The sequence below is a fragment of the Tachyglossus aculeatus genome, chromosome 1 (assembly GCF_015852505.1).
Source record: "Tachyglossus aculeatus isolate mTacAcu1 chromosome 1, mTacAcu1.pri, whole genome shotgun sequence".
Classification (NCBI taxonomy): domain Eukaryota; kingdom Metazoa; phylum Chordata; class Mammalia; order Monotremata; family Tachyglossidae; genus Tachyglossus; species Tachyglossus aculeatus.
Window position 1 is genome coordinate 46,895,201 of NC_052066.1, and position 11,353 is coordinate 46,906,553.

The 11,353-nt window shown below is 43.0% G+C and overlaps 1 non-coding gene across 1 annotated transcript; it reads right to left on the bottom strand.

The window, feature by feature from the left end:
• Nucleotides 1–10,651: 10,651 nt before the first annotated feature.
• On the bottom strand, nucleotides 10,652–10,788 carry LOC119938592. The gene has a single exon (XR_005454465.1). It is a non-coding gene; the product is annotated as a small nucleolar RNA SNORA7 (small nucleolar RNA).
• Nucleotides 10,789–11,353: the final 565 nt, after the last annotated feature.

The window sequence follows — 11,353 nt, forward strand, 5'->3', positions numbered from 1 at the left end:
GAGAGGAAGGAAGGGGCTCAATCTGGGAAGGCCTCCTGGAGGAGGTGAGCTCTCAGCAGGGCCTTGAAGGGAGGAAGAGAGCTACCTTGGCAGATGGGCAGAGGGAGGGCATTCCAGGCCAGGGGGATGACGTGGGCCGGGGGTCGATGGCGGGACAGGTGAGAACGAGGTACAGTGAGGAGATTAGCGGTGGAGTAGCGGAGGGTGCGGGCTGGGCAGTAGAAGGAGAGAATGGAGGTGAGGTAGGAGGGGGCGAGGTGATGGACAGCCTTGAAGCCCAGGGTGAGGAGTTTCTGCCTGATGCGCAGATTGATTGGTAGCCACTGGAGGTTTTTGAGGAGGGGAGTAATATGCCCAGAGCGTTTCTGGACAAAGATAATCTGGGCAGCAGCATGAAGTATGGATTGAAGTGGAGAGAGACACGAGGATGGGAGATCAGAGAGAAATACCAAAAAAAAAAGAAAAGAAAGAAAGAAAAATAGTGCTTTCTAGGGCTGTTCCTATTATATGACACTTGGGCTAATTGTTCCTAACTGCACAACATAATCACCTTCCTTTCTCTCCTTCCTAGTTCTCCCAGGCAGAGGGCTCCGCCTGCCCAGTTTCCATCAAAAGGAGTCATGGAGTGCTTACTAGTGCAGGCCACTAAACTAAGCACTTGGAAAAGTACAATACTGTAATTCATGTATTTATATCCATGTCTGTCTCCCCCTCTAAATTGTAAGCTCTCTGTGGGCAGGGAACATGCTTACAAACTCTGTTATATTGGAGTCTCCCAAGTGCTTAGTACAGTGATGATGATGATAATGGTATTTGTTAAGCACTTACTATGTGCCAAGCACTATTCTAACCAATGGGGTAGATACAAGGTGAACAATATTGTTCAATATTGTTAGTGGGCATGATTCCTGCCCACAAGCAGAGCTTACAGTTGAGCAAAGGAGAGAGATCCTAAAATGAATTATTTAGACTGAAGCTGCAGCCTGTAAAGAGTTCAAAAATCTGCACATAAGTGCTATATGGTGGGCGGGGGAAGAGTGAGTACCTAAGTGATTAGTGTGGGGTCTCTTCTATCATCTACTCATCTATGACAGTCAATCTATCAATTATTTATATTGAGCACTTATGGTGTGCAAAGCACTGTCTGATGGGTGACCTTGGGCAAGTCACATCACTTCTTTGTGCCTGTTACCTCATCTGTAAAATGAGGATTAAGACTGAGAGCCCCATGTGGTACAACCTGATCATCTTGTATCTACCCCAGCACTTAGAACAGTGCTTGGCACATAGTAAGCTCTTAACAAATACTATTATCATCATTATCATCATCACTGTGCTAAGCACTTGGGAGACTCTAATATAACAGAGTTTGTAGGCATGTTCCCTGCCCACAGAGAGCTTACAATCTAGAGGGGGAGACAGACATGGATATAAATACATGAATTACAGATATGTACATAAGGTCTGAGGCTGAGGTGAATAAAGAGCATAAATCCATGTTCAAGGGTGAGGCAGAAGGGAGTGGGAAACAGTGCTCTGCACACAGTAAGCACTCAATAAATGTGATTTAATGAATGAACAGGAAATTAGGGCTTAGTTGGGGAAGGTCTCTACTTGGAGATGTGCTTCTAATAAGGCTTTAAAGGTGGGGAGAGTGATCATCTGTCAGATATGAAGAGGGAGGGGGTTCCAGGCCAAAAGTAGGATTTTGGGTGAGTGGTCAGTGGTGAGATAGTGGTGGTGGTAGTCCAGTGCTCTGCACACAGTAAGCACTCAATAAATACAATTGAATGAATGAATGAGATAGACGAGATCGAGGTACAGTGACTGGGTTGACATTAGAGGAGTGTGCAGACTGGGTTTTAGTAGGAAATCAGGGAGATGAGGTAGAAGTCCTTCTAGACTGTGATCGCGTTGTTGGGTAGGGACCATCTCTATATGTTGCTGACTTGTATTTCCCAAATGCTTAGTACAGTGCTCTGCATACAGTAAGCACTCAATAAATACGATTGAATGAATGAATGAAAGGAGGAAAGCCTATGGTAAAAGTAGTTTCTGTTTGATATGGTGATGGGTAATAATAATAATAATAGCATTTCTTAAGCACTTACTAGGTGCAAAGCACTGTTCTAAGCTCTGGGGAGGTTACAATGTGATCAGGTTGTCCCGCGTGGGGCTCACAGTCTTAATCCCCATTTTACAGATGAGGTAACTGAGGCACAGAGAACTGAAGTGACTTGTCCAAAGTCACACAGCTGACCAATGGCAGAGCCAGGATTTGAAACCATGACCTCTGACTCCAAAGCCCATGCTCTTTCCTCTGAGCCACCCTGCTTCTCCAATGAGTAACCATTGGAGGTTCTTGAGGATTAGGGAAACATGGAATGATCGGTTTTGTAGACAAATGATCCATGGAGTACGGTGATGTGAGGACTCAAGCGGAGAGAGACAGGAAGAAAAGTCAATATGAAGTCTAATGCAATAATCAAGGAAGGTGAGGACAGGTGCCGGGATTACCATGAGACCAGTTTGGATGGAAAGGACATGGAGGATTTTAGCGATGTTATGACAGTTGAAATGAAGAGATCTGGTGACACTAAATATATGGGTTGAATGAGAGAGATGAGTTGAAGACCACGCCAAGACTCAGGCTTGTGAAATAGGGAGGATAGTGGTATATTGTCAACAGTGATGGCAAAGACAAGGGGAGGACAGAGTTTGGGTGGTAAGGTAAGGAGTTCTGTTCTGTGCTATCTCACTGCTGAGCACTTATCCATATCCTTCCTCGGGCCTTGAACTCACTCCCCTTTCATATACAACAGTCCACTATTCTCCTTAACTATAAAACCCTCCTAAAATCACATCCCCTCTAAGAGGCCTTCCTCGACTAAGCCATCACATCTCCTATCCACCCTCCCCTCTGTGTCACCTATATACTTGGCTGAGTTTACCCCTAAAGCATTCTAATACTTATCCCAGTCCCACAGTATTTATGTAAATATTCTATGCTCTATTATTTCTCCTTTCTTTAATTTATTTCAATGCCTGTCTTCCCCACTACACTGTAAGCTCCTTGTGGACAGGGCTTGCATCTACCAAGTATATTAGATTGTATTTTTCCAAGCGCTTAGTACAGGACTTTGCACACAGTCAGTGCTCCAAAAACACCATTGATTGACTTACTGGGTGAGTCAAGTGGTGAGAATACAAGCACCAAGTGCTGAAGCGATAGTAGGAGTAGAAATGGGATGAGTCAATGAGAAATTAGTTTAGGAAGGTCTCCTTCAGAAGGGCTTTAAGGATGGGGAGAGTGGTGGCCTGCTGTAACTGCCCCTCTTTGAGTGAAAACCAGAGCATCTGTCTAACCAGCCGTATACCCACACCTGAACAAGTTAGAGAAGGAAGGGTGGGAGCCATAATGCCTAATCATCACAGAATCCCAAAGAAGTCCCTGGCAAGTTGCTCTATTCCCATACCGCATCAATCCTCTCAGAGAAAGGAACCACATCTGGGGATACAATCAATCAATCAGTCAATGGTATTTATTGAGTGCTTACGATGTGCAGAGCACTGTACTAAGCACTTGGGAGAGTACAATATAACGGAGTTGACAGATATATTCCCTGCCCACATGTCTACAGTCTAGTGGGGAAGGCAGACATTAATTTAAAAAAATATTTATAATATGTAATTTATGGATATGTACTAGTGTTGTGGGATTGAGGGTGAGGTAAATATAGGTGACACAGAAGGGAGAGGAAGCTGGCAAAAACAAGGCCTAATCGGAGAAGGCATCTTGGAAGAAATGTGGATAATAATAATAATAATAATAATAATAATAATAATAATAACAATGGTATTTGTTTAGCACTTACTATGCCCAGGCACTGTACTAAGCACTGGAATGCACACAAGTAAATTAGGTTGGATACAGTTCCTGTCCCGTATTCATTCATTCATTCAATCGTATTTATTGAGCACCTACTGTGTGCAGAGTACTGTACTAAGTGCTTGGGAAGTACAAGTTGGCAACATACAGAGATGGCCCCTATCCAACAATGGGCTCACAGTCTAGAAGGGGGAGACAGACAACAAAACAAAACATGTGGTCAGGTGTCAAGTCATCAGAATAAATAGAAGTAAAGCTAGATGCACATCATTGACAAAATAAATAGAATAGTAAACATGTAAAAGTAAAATAAATAGAGTAATAAATCTGTACAAACATATATACAGGTGCTGTGAGGAGGGGAAAGAGGCAGGGTGGGGGGGATGGGGAGGGGGAGAGGAAAAAGGGGGCTCAGTCTGGGAAGGCCTCCTGGAGGAGGTGAGATCTCAGTAGGGCTTTGAAGGGAGAAAGAGAGCTAGCTTGGCAGATGTGCAGGGGGAGGACATTCCAGGCCCGGGGGAGGACGTGGGCCGGGGGTCGACGGCGGGACAGGCGAGAATGACGCATAATGAGGAGGTTAGCGGCAGAGGAGCGGAGGGTGCAGGCTGGGCTGGAGAAGGAGAGAAGGGAGGTGAGGTAGGAGGGGGCGAGGTGATGGACAGCCTTGAAGCTGAGAGTGAAGAGTTTTTGCTTGATGCATAGGTTGACTGGTAGCCACTGGAGGAGATCACAGTCTTCATCCCCATTTTACAGATGAGGTAACTGAGGCACAGGGAAGTAAAGTGATTTACCGAAGGCCACACAGCAGACAAGTGGCAGAGCCAGAATTAGAACCCATAACCTCTGAATCCCAAGCCTGTGCTCTTTCCACTAAGCCACACTGCTTCTCTAAGGAATGGGGAGTTATGGACTGAACTTTTTTTTTTGAAAAATGATCCCTGCAATAGTATTTATAGTTATTTTATTTTAATTTTAAAAAGATCCTTCAGGCAATCGTCAAGATGGTATGGGAACAAGGAAGAGCCAGAGGGAGTTAGAAACAGACAGACAGAGTTGGAGGGGAAGGGAGAGACACAACAAGAGGGAATGAGAAGAGAGAGACAGAGGGGAGAGTCAGAGACAAAGAGGGAAAGACAAAAGAAGAGAAAGACAGCACATAAAATATAGTAAAACCAGAGGCAGTAACAGAACTATTGTAGAAAACACGCTCACAGACAGAACTGTATCTGATGATGCTTCTCTCTCTGATGGGACCTATGTTAACTTTCTCTTTGTGAGACCTGGGATCTAGACTGTGATCCACAAATCTGCAAGGAGAAAGTGATTTTTAAGATATATTGTAGGAGAAAAAGCAATTTGTCCTCCAAATATACATTGTATAAAATTAACCTCTGACACTACCACGTGGAAAGAGCACAGGACTTGGAAGGGTTTTTTAAAATAGTGTTTGTGGAGTGCTTACTATGTGAAAGGTACTGCACTATGTGACAGGTACTAAGTGCTGGGGTAGACACAAGATTATCATGTTGGACACAGTCCCTGTCCCACATAGGGCATACAGTAGTGCTTAGAACAGTGCTTGGCACATAGTAAGCACTTAACAATTATTATTATAATTATTTATTATTATTCCCCATTTTACAGATGAGGTAGCAAAAACACTGACAAGTGACTTGCGCAAGGTCAAACAACAAACAAGTGGCAGAGCCAGGATTAGAACCCAGGTCCTCTGACTCTAAGACCTGTGCTTTTTCCACTAGGCCACTCTTTACTTCTATGCAACCTCACTTAACACCTCTGTTTCTCAATTTCTTCGTTTGTAAAATTGGAATAAAATACCTGTTCTCCCTTCCCCTTAGATTGAGGTCCCCATATGAGACAGGGATTGGACTCAACCTGATTGTCTTGTAAACTGGATTAAACAAATACCATAATTATTATCATTGTTAAGAAGGTAAAGCTCTTTTCCCCGCAAATCTACCCAAAACAAAACTAACCATTGGTACCCAATATAAACATCAGTGGGGCTGTCCCTATATAATTTCCTCAAGAGGCTTGAATCATTTACTGTGCCTCAGAACCCACGAAAGTGACCTTATCAACAAACCTGCTGGATTGTCTGATTGTTTGTCAGCCTTCTCCACAGACTTCCCAGTCCTGTTCAGGTGATACAATGCCGAAAAGTTAAATGAACAAAATGACATGTGAGGCCTACCTTCTGTTGGGAACATGGAGGAGGGAAATGACTTCTCTGCCTACACAGAGTTGTCAAAAGCAGAGGTTCTTTCTCAGAGGGATTAGTGTCAAAACATTTTGATCCCAATTTGAATATACTCAAACCTAAAATAGATGAGAATTTGTACAGCTGGGAGTGTTTGTTCAGACCCCTGGCAAGGACGAACAGAAAGTCTAGCCCCATCAGAGATCTGGGCCAAAAAGGAAAGCCCAGCCAAGTTCCCAGGTGGAGAGATTAAAGCAGATGGCAGACAATATAAAATAGTCAAAGAGGGTAGATGCCAGGGATGATCAGCAAGCAGAATCTGGATAAACTGGATAGGAATTATAATGGGCAAGACTTAGGTGAGTCTTTTTATAGCACTCAAGTGCAGATTGCCTATTACAAAACAATCCAATAAAATGTGTTCACAAAAAGCAGTCTTACATTTCCATTATTGCATTAGATTGTAAGATTCTTGAGGGCAGGGATTACGTCTACCAACTGTATTGTATTCCCCCAAGTGCTGGCTACAGTGCTCTGCACTCTATAAGTGCTCGATTAAATACCATTGGGTGATGTATTTCTCAAATACAAGCACATTAACTTCCTTTATTCCAGATGATTTTTCCACCATTCTTCCTTTGACCTTTTCATTAGCCCAAGGCCAACCACTGCACTACCCCTAAATAACTGTGAATTCTTACCGTCCAGTAAAATATATATAAAAAACTTTCTTAATAAATTAAAACCCACATATTCTGATCTCCCAAAGCTTTGGGCCACATTGTCCAAGAGGCTCTTACACCTTGTCAGAGAACCTGGGTTCTAATCCCAGATCCATCACTTATCTGCTTTGTAACCTTGGGTAACTCACTTAACTTCTCTGTGCCTCAGTTACTTAATCTGTAAAATGAAGATTATAACTGTGAATCTCATGTGGGACAGGGACTGTGGCCTACCTGATTATCTTGTATCTACTGCAATCTACTGTGTCTGGCTCATGGTATATTATTTACAAATACCAAAAAATTAAATAAAATAACCTACATCTCTATGTGGATGATTCCAAAATCTTTTTCTCCGACCCTTATCTTTCTCCTTCTCTTCAGTCTAGCATTTCCACCTGCCTTCAGGACATCTCCACTTGGATATCCTTCTGACACCTCTAACATGTCCAAAACAGAATTCCCTCATTCTCCCACCCAAACTCTGTAATCCCCATAATGTTCCCAACACTGTAGATCCCAGCACCATTCTCCTTATCTAATGAGCACCTAGTACAGTCCTCTGCACACAGTAAGCACTCAATAAATATGATTGAATGAATGAATGTGCCTGAGACTCCGCAATTATCCTTGATTCATAGCACCTATTCAATCCATATATTCAGTCTGTCACCAAATTCTGTGAGTTCTACCTGCACATTTCTAAAATCTACCCTTTCCTTCCCAGTCAAAGTACTACTACAAACATCAATCAATACTGTTTTTTTATTTGAGTACTTACTATGGGCAGAGCTGATACTAAGGGCTTGGGTGAGTAAAATACAATCGAATTGGTAGATATGTTCTCTGACCATAAGGAGCTTACCGTATAGTACAAGCATTTATCGTGGCCTAATGGATAGAGCACAGGGATTCTGTCTAACCCAATTTATTTTAGAGAAGCAGCATGGCTTAGTGGAAAACCACTTGTCAGCTGTGTGACTCTGGGCAAGTGACTTCACTTCTCTGTGCCTCAGTTCCCTCATCTGTAAAATGGGGATGAAGACTGTGAGTCCCACTTGGGACAACCTGATTGCCTTGTATCCCCCCAGTGTTTAGAACAGTGTGTGGCACATAATAAGCACTTAACACGTACCATCATTATAATTATTATTAAAGAGCCCAGGCTCAGGAGTCAAAGGCCATGGGTTCTAATCCTGGCTCTGCCACTTATCAGCTGTGTGACTTTGGGCAAGTCACTTAACTTCTTTGTGCCTCAGTTACCTCATCTGTAAAATGGGAATTGAGACTGTGAGCCCCATGTGGGACAACCTGATTATCTTGTATCTCCCCCTGCACTTTGAACAGTGCTTGGCACATATATAGGAGCTTAATATATACCATCATTATTTATTATTACTTCACTATCCTGTATCCCAGTTATCTCACTGGCAAAATGGGGATTGAGACTGTGAGCCCCATGTGGGACAGGGACTGTATCCAAACCAATTTACTTGTAATCACCCCAGTGCTTAGTACAGTGCCTAGCACAAAGCACTTTGCAAATACCATAAAAACTTGCCATATCCCACCTTGACTACTGTATCAGCCTTTTTAATGACCTCTCTATATACTGTCTCTTCCCTTTTCATTCCATAGTTCACTCTGCTGCCTGGATCAATTTTCTAAATAATCTGTTTGGACCCTGTCTCCCACTCCTCAAGGACTTTCAGCGGTTGCCCTTCAAACAGAAATTCCTTACCATCGGCTTTAAAGCACTCAATCAGCTTTCCCCCCTCATATTTTATCTCCCTGATTTCCTATACAACCCAGCCCACACACTTTGCTCTTTTCATTCCTACCGACTCGCTGTACCTCAATTTCATCTATTTCACCACTGACCCCTTGCCCACATTCTCTCTTGGGCCTGGAATTTGCTCTCCCTTCATATCTGACAGTCCATCACTCTCCCCACCTACAAACTCCTCCGCTCCATAAAATCATTCCATCTCTTCCAAGAGACCTTCCCAGACTAAACCCTTTATTTCCTCTTCTGCCCTGCCCTAGGCACTGACTATGAATTTTGCTGTGTACCCCACAAGCACTTTTGAAATTCACTCCAAGCCCCACAGTACTTATGTAAATATTCTTATAGTCTAATATTTCTCTTATCCCTAATCTATTTTAATGGTGATGATGATGATGATATTTGTTAAGCTATAAGTGCTTACTATGTGCCAAGCACTGTGCTAAATGCTGGGGTAGATACAAGGTAATCAGTTTGTCCCACGTGGGGCTTACAGTCTTAATCCCCATTTTACAGATGAGGGAACTGAGGCCCAGAGAAGTGAAGTGGATTGCCCAAGGTCACACAGCAGACAAGTGGCTGAGTCGGGATTAGAACCCATGACCTTTCGAATCCCAGGCCCCATGCTGTTGCCGCTAAGCCATGCTGCTTTTTAATGTCTTTCTCACCCTGTAAACTGTAAATTCCTTGTGGACTGGGATCGTGAGAAGCAGCATGGTTTAGTGGCAGGAGCATGGGCTTGGGGGTCAGAGGTTGTGGCTTCTAATCATGGCTCTGTCAATTTTCAGCTGTGTGATTTTGGGCAAGTCACTTAACTCCTCTGTGCCTCAGTTGCCTCATCTGTGAAATGGGGATTAAAACTGTGAGCCCTACATGGGACAAACTGATTACCTTGTTTCTACCCAGCACTTAGAACAATGCTTGGCACATAGCAATTGCTTAACAAATACCATTATTATCATTATCATTATTATTATTATTATTATTATTATTATCATTATTATTAACTCGAACCTTATCAAGGCTTAGTTCAGTGTTCTGCACATAGGAAGTGCTCAATAAGGCCCATTGATTGATTGATGGATTGCAAGCCAGAAAGTAATAATAATAATAATAATAATAATGGCATTTATTAAGTGCTTACTATGTGCAAAGCACTGTTCTAAGCACTGGGGAGGTTACAAAGTGATCAGGATGTCCCTGGGGGGCTCACAGTCTTAATCCCCATTTTACAGATGAGGTAACTGATACACAAAGAAGTTAAGTGGCTTGCCCAAAGTCACACAGCTGACGATTGGCAGAGCCGGGTTTTGAATCCATGACCTCTGACTCCAAAGCCCGTGCTCTTTCCACTGAGCCACACTGATCTGTAAGAGAGAGAGAGCTAATATAGACTTGAAACCAGTGGCAAATTATTTCTGTTTGAGGCAGAGGGCGCTGGATAAAACATTTTGATTTTTGAGTTGGGGAGAGATACGTGCTCGAGAGGTCCTGCCAAAAGATGATTTATGCAGCAATGTGGAGCATGGACTGAAGTGGAGAGATCTTAGAGGCAAGGAAATCAGGAACTAGAGCTTGGACTAGGAGGGTAGTTGAGAATAGAAAAAGCCTGGATCTGGAACTTGTTATGGAAGAAGAATCAGCAAGGTTTAACATTTGGCTGGATACGGAGGCTGAGAGAAAGAGAAGAAATGATGCCATAATTGTAGACTTCTGGGAAAGAGAGGTTGGTAATTCCATCAACAGATGTTTTAGCCCTTGTGAATAATTTTTATTTTAAAAGCATCACGGGATCTGTATATGTATGTCTTGTGTTACACTGTCAAGTCAACTTTGACCCAAAGCGACACCATGGATACATCTCTCCAAGTATGCCCTGCTCTCCAGCTGCAATCATTCTGGTAGTGTAACCATGGAGTTTTCTTAGTAAAAATACGGACACGGTTTACCATTGCCTCCTTCCACGCAGTAAACTTGAGTCTCCACCCTCGACTCTTTCCCATGCCGCTGCTGCCCGGCACAGGTGAGTTTTGACTTGTAGCAGATTGCCTTCCACTCTCTAGCCACGGCCCAAGCTAGGAATGGATGGGTAGGCCTCTGCTTGACTCTCCCTCCCATAGCCGAGACTGGTAGAGTACTGGAACCTCTCCAGGAGCAACCCTGAGAGGGGGTATATATATATATATGTAAGGAACTCCATTTTGGGGTCACTTGACTCCTTTTCCCATGACATCTAAATATCTGTGGCTAACTGGACATCCAATATTAGACATTCCCGAGTTTCCATCTCCTCACAATAGATTGAAATGGACTCAAGGGACTCTGGACCAGAAGATCGGACTCTTCAGAGACTCTAAAGTCAGACATTCTTTTCTCTTACCACACACTGTACTTGAGGATAGCATGAACCATATTTTAAACTTCCCTCACTGTTCTTACCTTCCTTCAGAACCTCAGGTTTATCTCTGGGCACAACACTGAGAAAAATTATTCTTACTGGTTAACCAACCTACGAATTTGGGTTGGTGGTTTTTCTTTTCCTTCTTTCACATGCTCTTTGTTTCTCTCAGCTTCTTTCTATTTTTTCCTTCATTATTAATAATTTTCCCCTTTTTCCTTGATTTATCAGAACATATTTGAAGTGCTTATCTAAGTATCAACCAGAACTGGCCTCGACCAGTTTCCCCAGGAGAAGGAGACTGGTTGGGAAATACTTTTCCATGCCACTTTCTTGC